At 43.6% G+C, this 20,126-nt stretch overlaps 1 non-coding gene across 1 annotated transcript; it reads left to right on the top strand.

Moving 5' to 3' along the window:
• The first annotated feature begins 18,543 nt into the window (after nucleotides 1-18,543).
• On the top strand, nucleotides 18,544-18,650 carry LOC145060630 (small nucleolar RNA R71). The gene has a single exon (XR_013686847.1). It is a non-coding gene; the product is annotated as a small nucleolar RNA R71 (small nucleolar RNA).
• The last annotated feature ends 1,476 nt before the right edge of the window (nucleotides 18,651-20,126 follow it).

Below are 20,126 nucleotides of genomic sequence, written 5' to 3'. Positions count from 1 at the left end.
CGAGAAGGTGGAATCGGTATTCGAGATATGCGATTGTCCTGGGGAGATGAAGGTGAAGTTCGCGGCCTGCACTTTTGTCGATCAAGCGCTCACCTGGTGGAACGGACATGTGGAAGCCATGACACTTCCTGTAGCCAACTCCATGTCGTGGGCAGAGATGAAAGAAATGTTGATGGCTGAATACTGCCCACGAGGGGAGATTCAGAAAATGGAGCAAGAGTTGTGGAACCTCACTGTGCAGAATGCGAATATCGATGCCTACATATCAAGATTTAGTGAACTGTCTCTGTTGTGCCCGGGTATGATCACCTCGGAAGGAAAGAAGATTGAGCGATTCATCTGGGGACTAACATCACCAATCCAAGGAAACGTGATAGCTGCAAACCCGGAAACATTCGACAGTGCGAAGAGATTGGCGAAGAAGTTGTATGACCATAACACCAAAAAGGGTGAGAAGCCAGCGGAGATTGAGGGCAAAAAGGAAGGTGATGGCAAGAAAGGGAAGAACAACAAGAGGAAGGGACGTCAGGGCCCCGAGACCTCTAAAAAGCAGCAGACAGTGGCGGTTAATGCTGCCACTGCACCGGTTCCAGCCACACCACATGCTCCAGCCTCAGCTGCTTCAAATGCTCCCAGACCTTATTCCGGTAATCTTCCCAAGTGCAACAAATGCGGTTTCCATCACCATGGAGAATGCAAGGAGTTTCAGTGCACCAGTTGTAACCGAAGGGGACACACAGCGAAGTACTGCAGGGCTTACCCTCCCCAGAACCAACAACAAGGAAACGGCAACAACAACAACAACACCAATACCGGCGGCAATAATGCAGGGCCTAGCCACACCTGCTTCGGGTGTGGGAGGACTGGGCACTTCCGCCGAGACTGCCCTAACAACAACAATCCCGGAAACGGAGGAACAGGAAGGATGCTGACCATGGGTCAAGGAGAGGCGGTTCAGGACCCCGCAGTTGTGACCGGTATGTTTCTCCTAAATCACACTTATGCATGCATCCTATTTGACACCGGAGCGGAGCGAAGTTTCGTAAGCAATAAGTTTAAACATTTATTAAAACAACCACCTCAGAAGCTAAATGAAACCTTTACGGTGGAAATGGCCAATGGGAAAACCGAATCTACCAGGGAAATCTACATCGGATGTACCCTAATCCTCAATCAACACGTCTTTCGAATAGACTTGATGCCTGTATCAATTAGGAGTTTTGATGTGATTATTGGCATGCACTGGTTAAGCCCCCACCATGCTGAAATTATGTGTCACGAGAAGGCCGTTCGCCTTCGCCTTCCCAATCACGAAACCCTAGTAATTTACGGAGACAAACCTAGCATGAACCTTCGTCTCATCTCGTGCATCAAGGCACAAAAACGTCTACGAAAGAACAATTTGGCGTTCCTGGCTCACATAGTGGATAAAACCAAGGAAGAGGTTAACGTTCAAGACATTCCCGTAGCATGTGAGTTCCCAGACGTGTTTCGTGAAGATCTTCCAGGAGTACCCCCGGAGAGACAAGTGGAGTTTCGAATTGACCTCGTTCCAGGAGCAACTCTTCTCGCTAAATCACCCTATCGGCCAGCTCCTGCTGAAATGCAGGAATTGTCCAGCCAACTCAGTGAACTCTTGGACAAGGGATTCATCCGCCTTAGTTACTCGCCATGGGGAGCTCCAGTCCTTTTTGTCAAAAAGAAGGACGGATCTTTTAGAATGTGCATCGATTACAGAGAGTTAAATAAACTCACTGTTAAAAATCGCTACCCACTTCCACGCGATGATCTATTTGACCAGCTCCAAGGAGCTAGTTATTTTTCTAAGATAGATCTACGGTCCGGATATCACCAACTCAAAGTCCGGGAAGAGGATATTCCAAAAACCGCTTTCCGAACTCGCTACGGACGTTATGAATTTGTCGTAATGCCCTTCGGTCTGACAAATGCCCCTGCAGCATTTATGGACCTAATGAATCGAATCTGTCGACCATTCCTCGACAAATTTTTCATCGTCTTCATTGACGATATCCTCGTCTATTCTCGAAGCAAAGAAGAGCATGGCCAAAATCTCCGACAAGTCCTAGAAACTCTACGATCGGAAAAGCTATACGCAAAACTCTCCAAGTGTGAGTTCTGGCTCCAGAGTGTGAACTTCCTAGGTCATGTAGTCAGCCAAGATGGAATCCATGTGGATCCCTCAAAAGTCAAAGCTGTTGAAGGATGGGCAATCCCGAAAACACCTACGGAAATCCGTCAGTTCTTGGGTCTAGCAGGCTACTATAGGAGATTCATTCAGAACTTCTCTAAGATTGCCAAACCACTTACCACGCTTACACAAAAGGGTGTACCGTTTAAATGGACGGACAAACAAGAAGTCGCATTCCGAACCCTGAAACAAGCTCTCTGTAGCGCCCCGGTACTATCGCTACCGGAGGGAACGGAAGATTTTGTGGTCTACTGTGACGCGTCAAATCAGAGCTTAGGTTGCGTTCTCATGCAGCGTGGAAGGGTGATAGCTTACGCATCTCGCCAACTAAAGACGCACGAAGTAAATTATACGACCCATGACCTGGAATTAGGAGCCGTGGTCTTCGCTCTGAAAATTTGGAGGCACTACCTGTATGGTACGTAGTGCACCATCTTCACGGACCACAAGAGTCTCCAGCACATCTTGAACCAGAAAGAGTTGAACATGAAGGCAACAAAGATGGGTTGAATTATTAAACGATTACGAGTGTGAGATCAAGTACCACCCAGGCAAGGCCAACGTGGTAGCCGACGCATTAAGTCGGAAGGAGTACTCAAATCGTCGTACGAAAACTCTCTCTATAACCATCCAATCTCACCTAGTCACTCAAATTGCGGTAGCCCAGTTGGAGACCATGAAAGCAGAAAACAGGACAAGCGAAGCACTACGCGGGATGGAGAAGAACCTAGAGGCAAAGGAGGATGGAGTATACTACTTCATGAATCGTATTTGGGTCCCTAAAATCGGAGGATTTAGGGAGGTAGTTATGAAGGAAGCCCACAATACGCGATACTCCATTCATCCTGGTTCAGACAAGATGTATTTGGATATTAAACAACACTATTGGTGGCCTAACATGAAGGCGGAAATTGCTACCTACGTTAGTAAGTGCCTTACGTGTGCCAAGGTAAAGGTGGAATACCAGAAACCCTCAGGGTTATTACAGCAACCGGTAATTCCTGAGTGGAAATGGGAGGGGATTTCTATGGAATTCGCGACCAAGCTACCCAAAACGTCGGATGGACTAGACACCATATGGGTAATAATCGACCGACTGACGAAATCTGCCCATTTCCTGCCAATCAAAGAATCCTACAAAATGGAGAGGTTGACGCGTTTATACATTCGAGAAATCGTGAGACTCCATGGAGTGCCAAAATCTATTATCTCGGATAGGGACAGTAGGTTCACTTCACGTTTTTGGCAATCACTCCATAAGGCAATGGGAACTCATCTCGACATGAGCACCGCTTATCATCCGCAAACGGATGGTCAAAGCGAACGAACCATTCAAACGCTCGAAGACATGCTCCGCGCATGCATGATAGACTTTGGGAAGTCTTGGGATACCCACCTACCTTTAATCAAATTCTCGTATAAAAATAGTTATCATTCGAGCATCAAGGTGGCTCCTTTCGAAGCACTATACGGGCGTAAGTGTAGATCACCGTTATGTTGGGCTGATGTAGGTGATACTCAACTAGCAAAAACACATGCGTCGGACAAGTCGCTAACGGGACCGGAGATCATTCGCGAAACCACAGAAAAGATCGTCCAAATCAGGGCTCGATTACAAGCATCGCGCGACCGACAAAAGAGCTACGCCAATAAACGGCGAAAGCCCTTAGAGTTTCAGGTTGGTGATCGAGTACTGTTGAAAGTCTCACCCTGGAAAGGGGTTATACGTTTCGGAAAACGGGGAAAACTGAACCCACGATACATTGGAGCTTTCGAGATCGTCGCCCGAATAGGTCCAGTGGCGTATAAGCTACAGCTACCCACAGAGCTAAACAGTGTTCACCCCGTGTTCCATGTCTCTAATCTAAAGAAGTATCTATCAGATGAAACACTCGTCATTCCCCTTGACGAGATCGAAATCAACGAGAATCTCCTGTTCGTTGAAGAACCAATCGAAATCATGGACAGGGAGGTGAAGCGTACTAAGCAAAGTCGCATCCCGATCGTGAAAGTACGGTGGAACGCAAAGCGTGGGCCAGAATTCACGTGGGAACGCGAAGACCAAATGAAGCAAAAGTACCCTCACCTATTCTAGCATTCTCAAATCTAGCTTTCAAACAGAATTTTGGGACGAAATTCCCTCTAACGGGGGGATGATGTCACAACTAGAAATTTTGTGTCTTGTAATCACTACATTCAAGTAAAATGTAGAATCCAAAAACTTAAAAGCATGTATGATACTTACTTTATGACATCAAAAAATTGCAATCTAATACACCATACAAATACTACTAATAGTCAATAAGCAATTGGAAACCCTAGAAGTTCTTGTTTAGGTCCATTTTGGACTAGGACTTCCTTATTGGACCCATTGGGCCAATAAGCCTCCAATTTGACTATCATGGGATTAGAACCTTTAAATGGGCTCTAATTGGACCCACTTTCATTTATTTCAACATTTTGGGCCATAATGGGCCTAGAATTAAACAAAATACCTTTATTGGTCCATAACAAATATAATCAACCAAATTGGGCCATGAGGCACCCTAGGAGTCCAATGGGCCGAAAAACAATCAATATGGACCCATGATTTGGATTTAAGCACCAAAGGCCCAAGTCTCCATCTCTCCCCTCTATTTCTCGGCCCAACACAAAGAAAAAAAAAAGAAGAAGAAGAAAAGAGATAAGAATGGTGAAGGGAATAAAAACAAAATTGGAAATTAGGGGAAATTTGTGAGGATGCCACCTTCTTATTGCATGGTGGACATCCATGCAATGTCACCTCACTTCTCTCCTCTCTCTCTCTCTCTCTTCTTAATCTCGGCCTAAGGCCATTCTCCCTCACCAAAAATCATTCATGTTTCCTTTCACTCCCAAAAACCTCAAGAACTCTTCCATTTTCTCCATAAACCCGTGTGTGGGTGTGTGTGCACAAGAAAGTTCATCAAACTCACATGCTAGGTAAGTTACTTCACCCTCAAGTTGTATAAATTCATCTATGATCGAATCCTCCTAGAAACATCACAAATCTCTTGATTATCCTACTAGAAACATCATAGTTTTGAGGATCCTCTCAAGAAGCAAGCTAGGCCGAAATCTCTCACTTTCTTCATCCAAAAACCGAACCATCAACCCCAAGGTGAGCTTCATACCCCCTTATTTTCGGTTTTTATAAGTTTTGTGGGGGGGGGGGAATACAAGCAAATGTGTAGATCTATCATTGTGTGTATGCCTTGTATGATTTCTATGCTTATATGTGTGTTTTTGTGTGATTATGATGTTGGATCTAGTCATAAGCCCCTAAAAATCGAGATATACTTTATGTTAAATGATACTAGCATCAATTATATTTCTACATACAAAGTATTCCAAGAAAAATAGCTAAGTGGCTTAATAACATCTTCTTTGGGCTAAAAACTCATTGTTGGACTCAAAATGTTAAAAATATAAAGTTAAAGGGCCCAAAATGACATATTACGAATTCTGATGGGTGAGATGAGTCAAAACAGTTTCAATAAGGTATTTTCTGGAAATATACTCTTTTGGAGGATTAAAAATATAAATTTCAAGCTTAATGGGCTAAAAATGACATTTTCGGCCCAATAGGGCCCAATATGCGAAATTTTCCAATTTGAGGGGCTAAAACTGAGTTTTTCTGTAAAACAGTGGACTACTAATGTTCCAAGTCCTTTTCAAAGGTTAAAAATGCTTTTCATAATTAAAAAGGACCAAAGTTGCAAAATTTTCCAATTTGGGCCAAAAGTGTAAAATTGCGAAAAAGAGATGTTACAGCCGAGAAAACTGTATTTTGAGGGACTAAAACTGTTTTCAACTAAAATTGAGCTGAAAAATATCAATTTCAATAAGTTTTGGTGTTAGAATGCCAAGAAAAATAGTTTAAGGACTAAACCGGAAATTAATTTATTCAAAGGGTTGAAAAAGTAAATTTACAAAATAAAAAGGGGCTGTAAACAGAAATTTTTCAATGTTAATTCAATACATCCGTTGTGATCAAATAATGACACTGCGACTACCGACGAATTACAATACACAACAACACCAAAAATCGTTATCAAACGAATTGATTCGGTCTCGAATCAATAACAAATCCGAAACTACTAACACGACGACAACTCGATTCATACACGGAAAATTTGGGAATTCAATACACACGTGAGAGGTCACAGACATCGATACACCATCTTTGGGCCCAAAAGTGTAAAATCTTGCTTGTTGGGCCTAGCTAGCCCAATGACCTGATCTTTAGGCCCGAAGACATCAACCTTACGAGTTGTTGGGTCTTACATGATCCAACACAGCGTAAAAGGACTTTCAATGGAAAACGTGCTGCTGGTCCCCAAGGGTCCTTCGGTACTGCTAGCGAAGTCGAGAATTCACCAATGCGAGTTGGGCTAAGGGCCCTTCGCATTCACTATAGCCTTGAACGACGTAGGGAATTATCGGGGGCTTCGCACCTTCTTTTTTCCCCTCGGTCGTGGGGCTACATGAGTCCGAGGGGTTGGGTTATGTGAATAAATGCGAGCGACGCCTAAGGGATCGTTTGTACGGTTGTCAACTGGTCGTTTTCATTAACGTACGTTACAACAATTCACAACCCACTGTTAATCCAACGTCTCCGGAGCTCAACGAATACACCTGTCGTAACGAAATAACAAGACACAAACTAACTAAAGCAAAGTGATAGGAAAACGTCGGGTTTTCCTAGGGTTTTCAATTAATACACCTTCGAACTACATACCGAGTTTTTACAAATCGTACTCTTACATTTATAGAAACAAACAAGCATACTTATGGATCTTCACACCTTTTTTACTATACTATTTTCAGAAAATATCGGATTTTCTGGTGGTTTTCAAACAATACAAAACATTGGATTTCAAACTCTACTTATGAACTCACCAACATTTCATATGTTGACATTTTTCAAAATACTTGTATTCTCAGGTAACAGATAAAGTGAAGAAAGAATTGTACTCTATGATGTTTTGCGGTTGTTTAATTAACAATGAACAATTTATTTTTGAGCATGTAATATTTTGAGACAATGTAATGGATGTAAACACTATCAATTGTAATATTCAAATGCTTGGTGATGAATGATGTTATGTTTCATGTATATTCATTGTGATGGTATTTAATTGAGTCACAGCAGCCCCCGGACGTTTCCGCCATCTGGTTCGGGGGTGTGACATTAGGGTTCTTCAACGCTTTCCAGAGCTCCAAGGGCTTCCTTGATCGCCAAGTTTTCCACCAAAAAATCCAGAGAGTCCTCAATTCAGGTTTGTGAAGTCTATTCTTAATTTTCTCAAAATCGGGGCTACTCGTCGAGTAGACAACTGACTCGTCGAGTCCCCCTTGAGGAATCCGTATACGACAAGGACTCCACGTGTCACTTCGCAAACCTTCGTGCCTACTCCTCGAGTAGACGACCCTACTCGCCGAGTAGCTTCAAAATTAAGCCTTTTTCTTCTTTCTTTCGTTCCCAAGCTTTCGTTCATATCTCATGCTTCCTTTTGCTTCCGAGCTTCTTTTTTGGACAGAAAATATAATTTGAACAATATTAAGTATCTTTTGTCCATAATATGCAATTAATTAGCCAATAAATGATAAAAATCCAACATAAAAATATAGCTAAATATGCAAATATCAAAATACCCCACACTTGACTTTTGCTTGCCCCCAAGAAAATATAATTTGAACAATATTAAGTATCTTTTTTCCATAATATGCAATTAATTTGAACAATATTAAGTCTTTCTAATTCCAGCAGATCCCTTTCAGCATCAAACTCTTCTTCAAATTAGACAGTGGACTTGCTTGATCAAATCCGAAAGTGACTGATTCGTCTCCTACCCGAAGGGTAAGTTTAGAATCTTGCATGTCTACAATAGCACTTGCTGTATTAAGAAAAGGTCTTCCTAATATGATCGGGACTTGGGGATCCACTTCCATGTCTAAAACTATAAAGTCTACGGGGACACGAACTTGTCCACTTTCACCAAAATATCTTCACAAATTCCCCTAGGAAATGTAACCATCTTGTTTGCTAGGTGTATTGCCATACGAATGGGTCTTGGCTCGGGAAGATCTAACTTTTTGAAAAACGAGTAAGGCATGAGATTTACACTTGCCCCTGAATCAGCTAATGCATAAATGGTAGCTAAGTTTCCAAATTGGCAGGGTAATGTTAAACTTCCCGGATCTCCTTTCTTCTTAGGAAGTTTGTTCAACATAGCAGCTGAACAGTTCTCGTTTAGGACCACCTTCTTTACTTCTTCCAACTTCCTTCTATTAGTTAGAAGCTCCTTGAGAAATTTGGCGTATTTTGGCATTTGAGCAACCGCTTCTATGAATGGTATATTAATTTGAAGATCCTTTATGTGTTCTAGAAACTTCTAGTAGTCTTCTTCATTCTTTTCTTGTCTAGCTCGGGATGGATATGGCAGTAGAGGCTGATATGGCTTAACAGGAGGCTTAATTTTCTGATCAGGTGTCGGACTCGGCGAGTAGAGTCTCGGTTCAGCTGGGTCTGATTGTGGTTCTGCCCTTCTGCCTCCTTCTCTTGTACCAGCTTCGGATCATCGTTCGGAATAGGGGCCAGAGGGGTTATAATCTTCCCAATCCTAGTTGTGACAATGTTTGTAACACCTCGAATTCCCAAGTATTATTTTATTCTTTATTTTTGGGTGATTGTGAGGAGACTCGGCGAGTTGGAGTCCAAACTCGCCGAGTAGGATCGCGGTTTTGTACGCGGGTTCGCGTCTGGACTCGGCGAGTCCACGCTGTTTAATGAAATCCTAATTTCCAGGGATGAGACCTATTTAAAGGAGCTTATGGCCGTCATTTGCGGCCACCAACCCCATAGAGAAACCCTAAAGAGATTTTGAGCGTTTTGGGAGGGAGAAGAGGCCATTATTGACCCTTGAAGCTTTGTTTGGCAAGGCAAAGGAGATTCTAGCTAAGAGGAGGCAAGGGAGGTGGACATCCTTCGATTTTGGAGCTCAGAGCATCATTTTGGAGGTATATTTTGGCTTCCTTTTTTGTTGTCATGATAAACATGGGGGTTAGGGTTTCTTGACCCCTTTGTTGGTTGTCCATTTCGTCCCTATTTGGGATGAGGCTTGAGATGAGATCCATAGAGGTCAAGAGAAGCTTTATTCCTTAAGCTTTATGAGGATTCATGGGAGTTTTGACCTAGAGTTATGAGATATGGGGCTAAAACATCATTTAGGAGCTAATAGTTGTTGTTTGAGCACCAAGGTTTGGACTTTACATGATTATCATGCCTGGGGAGGCCAGATCTATGATTGTATGGAACAGATCTGATCTCAGAAGTGAGTTTGAGTTATGCATGGCATGGACTCGCCGAGTCTGAAGAATAGACTCGACAAGTAGCATGAAGTTTGCCCGTAACCACTCTGCGAGTGGTCTTGTCGAGTTGAGGGGTCGACTCAGTGAGTCAGGGAGAGTCAGGAGGGGGACTGAGTCAAGCCGGAACTCTCCGAGTTGTTCTTGAGACTCGGCGAGTTGAGTTGTGGTGGCCCCGCGATTTATGCCAGGTGAAACTCGTCGAGTCAGAGAAATACTCGACGTGTCAAGAGAGAATCCAAGGGAGTTAGAGGACACGTATAGACTCGTCGAGTCGCCCTAGTGCACTCTCCGAGTCCGGTCTTTGGGCCAAGAGAGGGGTAAAATGGTCTTTTACCCTTAAGAGGGTGCCAAGAGAGGGTTGATTCTAGTCTCGAGAGTTATATTCATGAGAGTATTTGCCTTATGTGTTACGCGGTGGCGAGTTCGAGATTCAAGTGTGGGGATATCTGCTTTCTGCTTGCCAGGTGAGTCTTCTCACTATACTTTACCTAGAGTGGTAACAGAGTTATGTGACAGAGTTATTGTATGCTATCTATGTGATGTGTGGCACCGCATTATTTCTATGTGATTTATGCTGTGTGTATGTCAGAGATAGGACCAGAAGGTCCACAGAGCTAGGACCAGAGGGTCCGCAGAGTTAGGGCCCAAGGGCCCACAGAGTTATAGCCTCAAGTGGCTAATAGGTGCTATATATGGTATTTTTAGTATTATATTCCAGTGTACTTGTATGCTATTTTTGTGTTGAGATTTATTGTGATATGTGTTATGCATGATTCAGAGTTATCAGAGTTAGGACCTTTGGGTCCATAGAGTTTAGGCCAGAGGGCCCACAGAGAGCTGGGACTGGAGGGTTCCACTGAGACACACTGACCGGAGGGTCAGCAGAGATTATATCCTCGAGTGGCTAATATGTGTTAGAGTGGTATTTTGGGGAACTCACTAAGCTCCGTGCTTACAGTGTTTTGTGTTATGTGTTTCAGGTTATCACAGGATCACGGGACGACACCGGATCGATTGTACACACCAAAGAAAGCGTTTTTTTTGAGGATCATAGTTTATTAATTGATTGAACAACAGATTCATGTATTGTAATTTATACAAAATGGGATTTTTTTGAAAAGTATTAAGGAGAAAAGTAATTTTAATTCAAAAAAAATTGTTTTGAAAAATTTCGGCTTTACAAGTTGTTATCAGAGCCTTGGTTTGAGGGATTCGGATGCACCTTCGGGTAAATCTGGACTCAAACTGAGGGAGTAAGAAAAGTTTTCAAAGAAATGATTTCCTAAAGGTGAATAAGAGTTCAAAGAGAAAGCGAGAAAGAGCAGTGTGTACAGTTAGCCAGAGCCCGAACGGTGATTTCCCAAAATACCCTTACATTTGTGTTATGAGATATTTATGATGCACTTTATGAGATATTATACATGCTAGAGACAGGCTAGGTACTTCATATCTTAGGACTAGAGTGGCCTGATTTGTGATGCCTTAGCCTAGGAGTTGTTGTTATATGTGATGTGCTTTTGAGTGTGAGTGAGAATATTCAGTTGAAATCCTTTTAGGGGATTTGAGTAGAGGAGTAATCTAGGAGAGACGCCTAGATGAGAGTTGTGGTGCTTATCGAAAGAATAGTTAAAACCCGCGAGGGGTAGAATTGCAGAGTTCGGTGGTACTTTTGAGAAAGAGCAGAGCAAGCGGAGTTACCACCCAGAGTAAGTCTATGTATTCTTCGATGCCCGAATGCTGCTTGCTTCGTGCTTTGTGGAACTCTCGATGATGGGAGTTAACTACCAAATGAATATGACGATATTCAGGAGGTAGATGACTGGCATCATTAGGAGTTCTTCAGCAGCTGATGGCGGAGAAGTGGGAGGACTAAGGAAGAGCCTAGGGAGTGACCTTAGCCAGGTGAGTACGCTGGCGGAGTAGAGTATTTCGCTGACGAGCGAGCACGAGTGGCGGGATTAGTAAACGAGAAGGTTGAGCAGCTACTTAGGAGCTCTGGATTGGTCCGTGTGGAAAGTATGGGTAGATGTGGTAGGTAGTATGGGCCCGTACTACCAAAAGCAGAGGACCCATACTCGATACAGGGAGTATTCTGGAGGTTCTAAGTAGCAGATTGAGGAGTGATGTTATGGTTCGAGTACCATACATCGGAGCAGATTGAGGAATGATGTTATGGTTCGAGTACCATACAGCGGAGCAGATTGAGGAGTGATGTTATGGTTCGAGTACCATACATCAGTGCAGATTGAGGAATGATGTTATGGTTCGAGTACCATACATCGGAGCAGATTGAGGAGTGATGTTATGGTTCGAGTACCATACATCGGAGCAAATTGAGGAGTGATGTTATGGTTCGAGTACCATACATCGGAGTAGATTGAGGAGTGATGTTATGGTTCGAGTACCATACATCGGAGCAGATTGAGGAATAATGTTATGGTTTGAGTACCATACATCGGAGCAGATTGAGGAGTGATGTTATGGTTCGAATACCATACATCGGAGCAGATTGAGGAGTGATGTTATGGTTCAAGTACCATACATCAGAGCAGATTGAGGAATGATGTTATGGTTCGAGTACCATACATCGGAGCAGATTGAGGAGTGATGTTATGGTTCGAGTACCATACATCGGAGCAGATTGAGGAGTGATGTTATGGTTTCAGTACCATACATCGAAGCAGATTGAGGAGTGATGTTATGGTTCGAGTACCATACATCGGAGCAGATTGAGGAATAATGTTATGGTTCGAGTACCATACATCGGAGCAGATTGAGGAGTGATGTTATGGTTCGAATACCATACATCGGAGCAGATTGAGGAGTGATGTTATGGTTCGAGTACCATCATCAGAGCAGATTGAGGAATGATGTTATGGTTTGAGTACCATACATCGGAGGAGATTGAGGAGTGATGTTATGGTTCGAGTACCATACATCGGAGCAGATTGTGGAGTGATGTTATGGTTCGAGTACCATACATCGGAGCAGATTAAGGAGTGATGTTATGGTTCGAGTACCATACATCGGAGCAGATTGAGGAGTGATGTTATGGTTCGAGTACCATACATCGGAGCAGATTGAGGAGTGAAGTTATGGTTCGAGTACCATACATCAGAGCAGAATGGGGAGTGGTCTTATGGTTCGTGTACCATGCATTGTAGCAGCTTGAGAATACACGTCAGGGGCTGAATACCATGGTTGTTAGCGAATGATGCTAGTGATTCTCCGGTTATCTGATCAGGATTGAGTAGTAGAATTTGGACGCGATGGGTTTTAGGCCCGAGGGCCATGATTGAGTCCGAAGAGGCATCCCTTGAGAGGGAGTTCGGGAGCATTTCAGAATACCTTGGTAGAGAAGGCATTGCGGACTGAGTGGACAATCATCCGAAGGAGGATATGTCACATTCTGTGACTTGTTGGGTGTTATTTATGTTTCCTATGGGAGGAGGAGAGGCGTGAGATTTCAGTTTTGGGTTTAGGAGTAAACCCTACGGGTTGACATTGATGTCAATGTTTTCCACCAGAGTATTAGGCAGCATGTCTGCCATGAGGAAGTGATCTACCATGAGCAGGTAGTCAGTGGGGACTGAGATGGTCAAGGACCACATTACATTGAGTATAGTAGGGCGTGTGGTAGCGGTATCAGCGGGTAATCCAGTCGAGTATATCAGAGCGGTGGTTCTTCTGTCTATGATGGGTCTTGAGCATGGAGGTGGAGTCCTTGTTCTCGTGAAGATTCACGTGTTGGAACGGGGGTTGAGAAGTCAAGGATGAGGAGTATGATGATTTATTGTCTCAGTCTAAGATTCAGTGATACTACTGGATAGTTGGGAGGTTCAGTATTGGGAGGGTATGAGACTTCGGAGGGATAGAGGTGGTCATGATGAGAAGTTCCTGAGAATTTCTTCGAAGATTAGGGTATTTGAGGTTTCTTGATCTCTGCGTGGGGAGATCATTGGGCGTTGAATGGCACCTTCCAAGCGTAAGTGCGATGTTTCTGGAGAAAACCGTCTGTGGGGTAGAGTGTTGATGCGTCAATTGGTGATGGTTCGAACCCTGAGTGGGGGAGAACCGGGTTTTTGAGGGAACCAGAGACTTGTGCAATAGCGGTTAGGGGTCGGACACCGAAACCTACGGCTCGAATTCATGGGATCAGGGTCATGGGTAATCAAGGAAGGGAAAAGGGTTTCGGAGGATCGTCAGCGTGTTCTGAAGCATTAGCGCTTTCTTTGTATTCCGATTGAGTGTTTGGATACACTGAAGTTGCGCATCAGGTAAAGTGGAGAATTATTTATGGAGATCAGAGGAAAGGTATTATTTAATATGTATGGTGCTGGGGATAGGAGATCATTGGTTGAGGCAGGACATGGTGACGTTCTGTAATGGTGTTCCGTGGTACCCGAGTATTATGTCCCGATTTCGGAGTTAGTTAGAATCTTGAGTTTGAGACGACTAGTGGTGCATCATGTTTCCACGGTTCTAGTGGGAGCCCTTTGAGTATTGGCATCCAGAGGGATTATTTAAGACAATGGATCTCCGCTAGGGTAGGCATTTTGTTATGTCGATTGCCTCCAGAGTCTGTGATGCATATTCGGGTCGAGTATGGGTAGCTACCTATGATAGTCTGCGGAGCATTAGTTAGTGGAGGTAGAGAGTGTTGTGATACTATGGGGAGCCATAGTACTCACTAGTCAGAGGGTGTTGTGATACTGCGGGGAGCCGTAGTACTCACTAGTCAGAGGGTGTTGTGATACTGCGGGGAGCCGTAGTACTTACTAGTCAGAGGGTGTTGTGATACTGCGGGGAGCCGTAGTACTCACTAGTCAGAGAGTGTTGTGATACTGCGGGGAGCCGTAGTACTCCCTAGTCAGAGAGTGTTGTGATACTACGGGGAGTCGTAGTACTCGCTAGTCATTGAGAGGTCATCATGATGTTCCGGGGAGCCATAGTACTCACTAGATGGCAAGAGAATGTGATGATGGAGTGTTCTCCGATCAGTGTATGATGTGGAAGAGTTTTGGGCTTGAGTGGCCATAGTATTGAGTTTTTGGAGCCTGGTTGTTGAACCGGGGGCGAGACTGGGGTCTCCGTCTCTGTCGGGAGATTCGGCGAGATGTGCAAGGGATATGCGCAGCAGACACCAGAGATCAGAGTTGAGAAGATCCTCGGTTGGATTGTATTTTTTTTGCATAAGGAAAAGAGAATTTCGTGACTTGCGTGTCACTGGGCCGGGATAGTGGTCACGAGGAGGAAGTTAGTGTCATATTTGGATCATGATATGGGTGACCTTTGGAGGCTTAGTCGTGGAGTCAAAAGCTGACCTGGTGCTCAGTCTCGAAGAGGGATATGAGAAATGAGCTAGAGCTTATCATGGTGATGTCTGAGGACACTTCAGAGCGAGTGAACGATTCAGACGCTCGAAGACGTGCTTCGGGCATGTGTATTAGATTTCTGAGGGAGTTGTGGCACGTATTTACCATTGGTTGAGTTTTCCCATATCGAAAGCCATCATTCGAGCATTGGTATGCCATCCTTTGAGTTGTCGTATGGGAGGAGGTGTCGGACCCCCATTTCTGGGGAGAGGTCAGGCAGCGTGTTATGGGTAGTACGGAGATTGGGTTGCAGACGACTGCACAGATTCAGCAGGTCAGGCGGAGGTTATTGACCACTCAGAGTCGTCAGAAGAGTTATGCAAACAGGCGCCGGTCCGAGCTTGAGTTCCAAATCGGCGACATTGTGCTCCTGAAGGTCTCTCCTTGGAAAGGAGTGATTCGATTTAGGAAGAGGGGCAAGTTGGGGCCCCGATATATTAGTCCATTCAGGGTGGTCGCGAGGGTAGGCAGGGTAGTCTATCGTTTGGAGTTGCCAGCAGAGTTGGGTCAGATTCACGACACTTTCCACGTGTCACAGATGCGAAAGTGCGTTGCCGACAAGTCAGCAGTAGTGCCACTAGAGGATATTCAGGTGGATGCGAGCCTGAATTATGCTGAGAGACCAGTGGCGGTCAGAGATCGAAAGATTATGGTTCTGAGGAATAAAGAGGTGCCACTGGTGCAGATCCAGTGGCAACATCGGAAAGGGTCAGAGTTAACTTGGGAGCCGGAGCGTGAGATGCGTGAGCAGCATCCAGAGTTTTTTTGGCAGAGCGAGACTTCGAGGGCGAAGTCTAATTCTATTGGGGGAGAATTGTAACACCCCGAATTCCCAAGTATTATTTTATTCTTTATTTTTGGGTGATTGTGAGGAGACTCGGCGAGTTGGAGTCCAAACTCGCCGAGTAGGATCGCGGTTTTGTACGCGGGTTCGCGTCTGGACTCGGCGAGTCCATGCTGTTTAATGAAACCCTAATTTCCAGGGTTTGAGACCTATTTAAAGGGGCTTATGGCCGTCATTTGCGGCCACCAACCCCAGAGAGAAACCCTAAAGAGATTTTGAGCGTTTTGGGAGGGAGAAGAGGCCATTATTGACCCTTGAAGCTTTGTTTAGCAAGGCAAAGGAGATTCTAGCTAAGAGGAGGAAAGGGAGGTGGACATCCTTCGATTTTGGAGCTCAGAGCATCATTTTGGAGGTATATTTTGGCTTCCTTTTTTGTTGTCATGATAAACATGGGGGTTAGGGTTTCTTGACCCCTTTGTTGGTTGTCCATTTCGTCCCTATTTGGGATGAGGCTTGAGATGAGATCCATAGAGGTCAAGAGAAGCTTTATTCCTTAAGCTTTATGAGGATTAATGGGAGTTTTGACCTAGAGTTATGAGATATGGGGCTAAAACATCATTTAGGAGCTAATAGTTGTTGTTTGAGCACCAAGGTTTGGACTTTACGTGATTATCATGCCTGGGGAGGCCAGATCTATGATTGTATGGAACAGATCTGACCTCAGAAGTGAGTTTGAGTTATGCATGGCATGGACTCGCCGAGTCAAAAGAACAGACTCGGCGAGTAGTATGAAGTTTGCCCGTAACCACTCAGCGAGTGGTCTTGTCGAGTTGAGGGGTCGACTCAGTGATTCAGGAAGAGTCAGGGGGGACTGAGTCAAGCCGGAACTCGCCGAGTTGTTCTTGAGACTCGGCGAGTTGAGTCGTGGTGGCCCTGCGATTTATGCCAAGTGAAACTCGTCGAGTCAGAGAAATACTCGACGTGTTAAGAGAGAATCCAAGGGAGTTAGAGGACACGTATAGACTCGCCGAGTCGCCCTAGTGCACTCTCCGAGTCCGGTCGAAGTTGACCGTTGACTTTTGTTGACTTTTAGGGTTTGGTCAGCGATGTGGCCTTTAGGCCAAGAGGGGGGTAAAATGGTCTTTTACCCTTAAGAATGTGCCAAGAGAGGGTTGATTCTAGTCTCGAGAGTTATATTCATGAGAGTATTTGCCTTATGTGTTAGGCGGTGGCAAGTTCGAGATTCAAGTGTGGGGATATCTGCTTTCTGCTTGCCAGGTGAGTCTTCTCACTATACTTTACCTAGAGTGGTAACAGAGTTATGTGACAGAGTTATTGTATGCTATCTATGTGATGTGTGGCACCGCATTATTTCTATGTGATTTATGCTGTGTGTATGTCAGAGATAGGACCAGAAGGTCCACAGAGCTAGGACCAGAGGGTCCGCAGAGTTAGGGCCCAAGGGCCCACAGAGTTATAGCCTCGAGTGGCTAATTGGTGCTATATATGGTATTTTTAGTATTATATTCCAGTGTACTTGTATGCTATTTTTGTGTTGAGATTTATTGTGATATGTGTTATGCATGATTCAGAGTTATCAGAGTTAGGACCTTTGGGTCCATAGAGTTTGGGCCAGAGGGCCCACAGAGAGCTGGGACTGGAGGGTTCCACTGAGACACACTGACCGGAGGGTCGGCAGAGATTATAGCCTCGATTGGCTAATATGTGTTAGAGTGGTATTTTGGGGAACTCACTAAGCTCCGTGCTTATAGTGTTTTGTGTTATGTGTTTCAGGTTATCACAGGATCACGGGACGGCACCGACTCGATTGTACACACCAGAGAAAGCGTTTGTTTTGAGGATCCTGGTTTATTAATTGATTGAACAAAAGATTCATGTATTGTAATTTATACAAAATTGGATTTTTATGAAAAGTATTAAGGTGAAAAGTAATTTTAATTCAAAAAAAATTGTTTTGAAAAATTTCGGCGTTACAATGATATAATTTATATCTGCTCCTTTCGGGTTACTTTCGGTATTGCTCAGAAGTCCACCCGGTCTTCTCTCGTTCACTTGTTGTGCAAGTTGCCCTAGCTGCTTTTCTATGTTGAGAATAGATGCTTGCTGATTCCTAAGCAAAGCTTTTTGATCTTTCATCATAAGTTGGTGTTATCTCAATATATTTTGTTGATCTTTAAGTGTAGCATCGGTATCATTGTGTCGTTTTCGGATGCGGCTACGAATCTTGTAAGCATCTCTTCCAAATCAGCTCTCTTTTCCATAACCGGCTCCTCCTTTTGATAGAAACCCCGTTCTTTTTACTTGTATTTCTCCTCCTTTGCCTTTTTGTACTCGTCATACGGGAGCCATTCCTTCTTCGATTTTCGCCAATTATCATCAAATTTGACGCCAGTTGAATATAATACTTAAGCCTTCTTGTTTCCATTCTCATCCAAATCACAATCCTTAGTGAGGTGAGGTCCTCTACAATTCTCACATCCTACCCGAATATCATGGATTGTTTGATCCATCTTACTCATCCTCCTATCTAAACTATCTAGTTTATCCATCATTGTTGCCATGCTATGGTTAACAGTGTTCACTACCCCCTACTTACTTCATTTCGTGGGTTATGATATTCTCTAGAGTGTTTAGAGAACTCCTCAATTAATTCCTTGATCACCTGGGGTGCCTTCTTTGTGAGGGGTCCTTGCAAGTCAAGGAGTTGCCTACTTGTTACATTGACTCCAACATAGAAAATGGAGACTTCTTGTTGGCTATTAAGATCATGATTTGGGAAATTCCTTAGTATACTTTTGTATCTCTCCCATGCCTCATAAAGGGACTCTCCAGGTTGTTGTTCAAAGTTGGCAATAGCTTTCTTCAACTTGGCTATTTTCGAAGGTGGGAAAAACTGGTCAATGAATTCTTCTTTCATCTTAGCCCATGTAGTGATGGATCCGGGAGGGAGTGACTTGAGCCAATCCTTTGCAGCACCTTTGAATGTAACTGGAAGCATACGAAGCAGCTGGGTTTCGCGAGGCACATTTGGAACATTAAAATAATCAGCTACATCATTGACTTCATCCAAGTATTTATAGGCATCTTCGTGGTCTTTTCCGTATAAGGGGATCTCATTGAGTTGAGCAAGTATGTGACCCTTGAGCTCAAAAGTGGCAGTCGCAGGAATTGCGGGTTGCACAAGTCCCGGGCCGGTATCATCTCGTATCCTCTTCTTCCATTCGCCCATGGAAACTTCATCGATGTTCGTCATGGTGTTGTCAAAGTCACCTTCTAGATACCTTCTCCAAATTCGCTTTCTTCCCTTTCGGACTCGTTCACGATGTCTTCCTTGATTGGATCTTCGTTTGCCAAGGAAGAGGTGCTGGATGCTCCTGATTTGCTAGTCTTTTTCTTGTTAAAAACGGATTTGAGATTCTTCAAAGGTGAGTTCTTTGAAGAAGCGGATTCTCCAACGGCTTTTGCTTTGTTCTTCTTTAGAGCAGACTCCGGGTCTTCAGGTGGAGGGACCAAAGGCGTATTGGATCCTCGGGTCATGTAACAACTACAATCAAAGTAAGAAAAACGTGTAAAAAGAACAAAAAGAAAATAAAAATAAAAAGTGTGAAACTGCGATGGGCTCGCCGAGTAGCTTCGAGTGTACTCGGCGAGTTCTAGGCAGAAACAGAAAAAACATTCTAATTAAATTTCTGAAACAGAAAACTATTAAAACTAATCCTAATAACTAAATTACCTAAAAATAACTTTGTGCAAGATAACTCTCACACAAAGGATCAATAAAACTAGAAATTAGTGCTAATTTTTGAACCGTTCCCCGGCAACGGCGCCAAAAACTTGATGTGTGTAAACTCAACTAGTTTTAATATTACTTTTAATTATAAAATTGAAAAACAAAGGCAGTGGATCTATTAATTGTGGTGTAGCTAAATGAGTAGGGTATCGAACTCAGAGAACGGAAAATTAAATCTAAAAACTAGAATTAACTAAAAACAAGTAATAGAAAATAGGGGTTTCTCTAGTTTTGCAAGACTAGAAACTTAACTAAAACTTAATTACTCAACTAAAAGCTGAAAATGCGTAAAAACAAACTAAATTCAATGATTAAAAAGGGTTTCTGTTTAGGTTCAACTCATTTACTCCTATGGTTAATTTTTATGATAATATAATAGATTAATTGTTATTGGTTACCGACTCTGGTGATTAGATTCGCATTCGCTATTACTAATCCTTAGAAAACGTACCAATTCAAGCAATGGCCAGTTAATTAAACTAATAGATTTCCTAGTTTAATTATTCGGGTTAAATAAGACTTGTAGCTAGCTAATTAAATTTGGTGATTCAATTA

The sequence above is a fragment of the Lactuca serriola genome, chromosome 6 (assembly GCF_051521515.1).
Source record: "Lactuca serriola cultivar US96UC23 chromosome 6, Lser_US96UC23_V15, whole genome shotgun sequence".
In the NCBI taxonomy this organism is placed as follows: Eukaryota; Viridiplantae; Streptophyta; class Magnoliopsida; order Asterales; family Asteraceae; genus Lactuca; species Lactuca serriola.
Note: the sequence above shows the minus strand (reverse complement) of the source record. Positions and strands in the feature narration are given on the sequence as shown.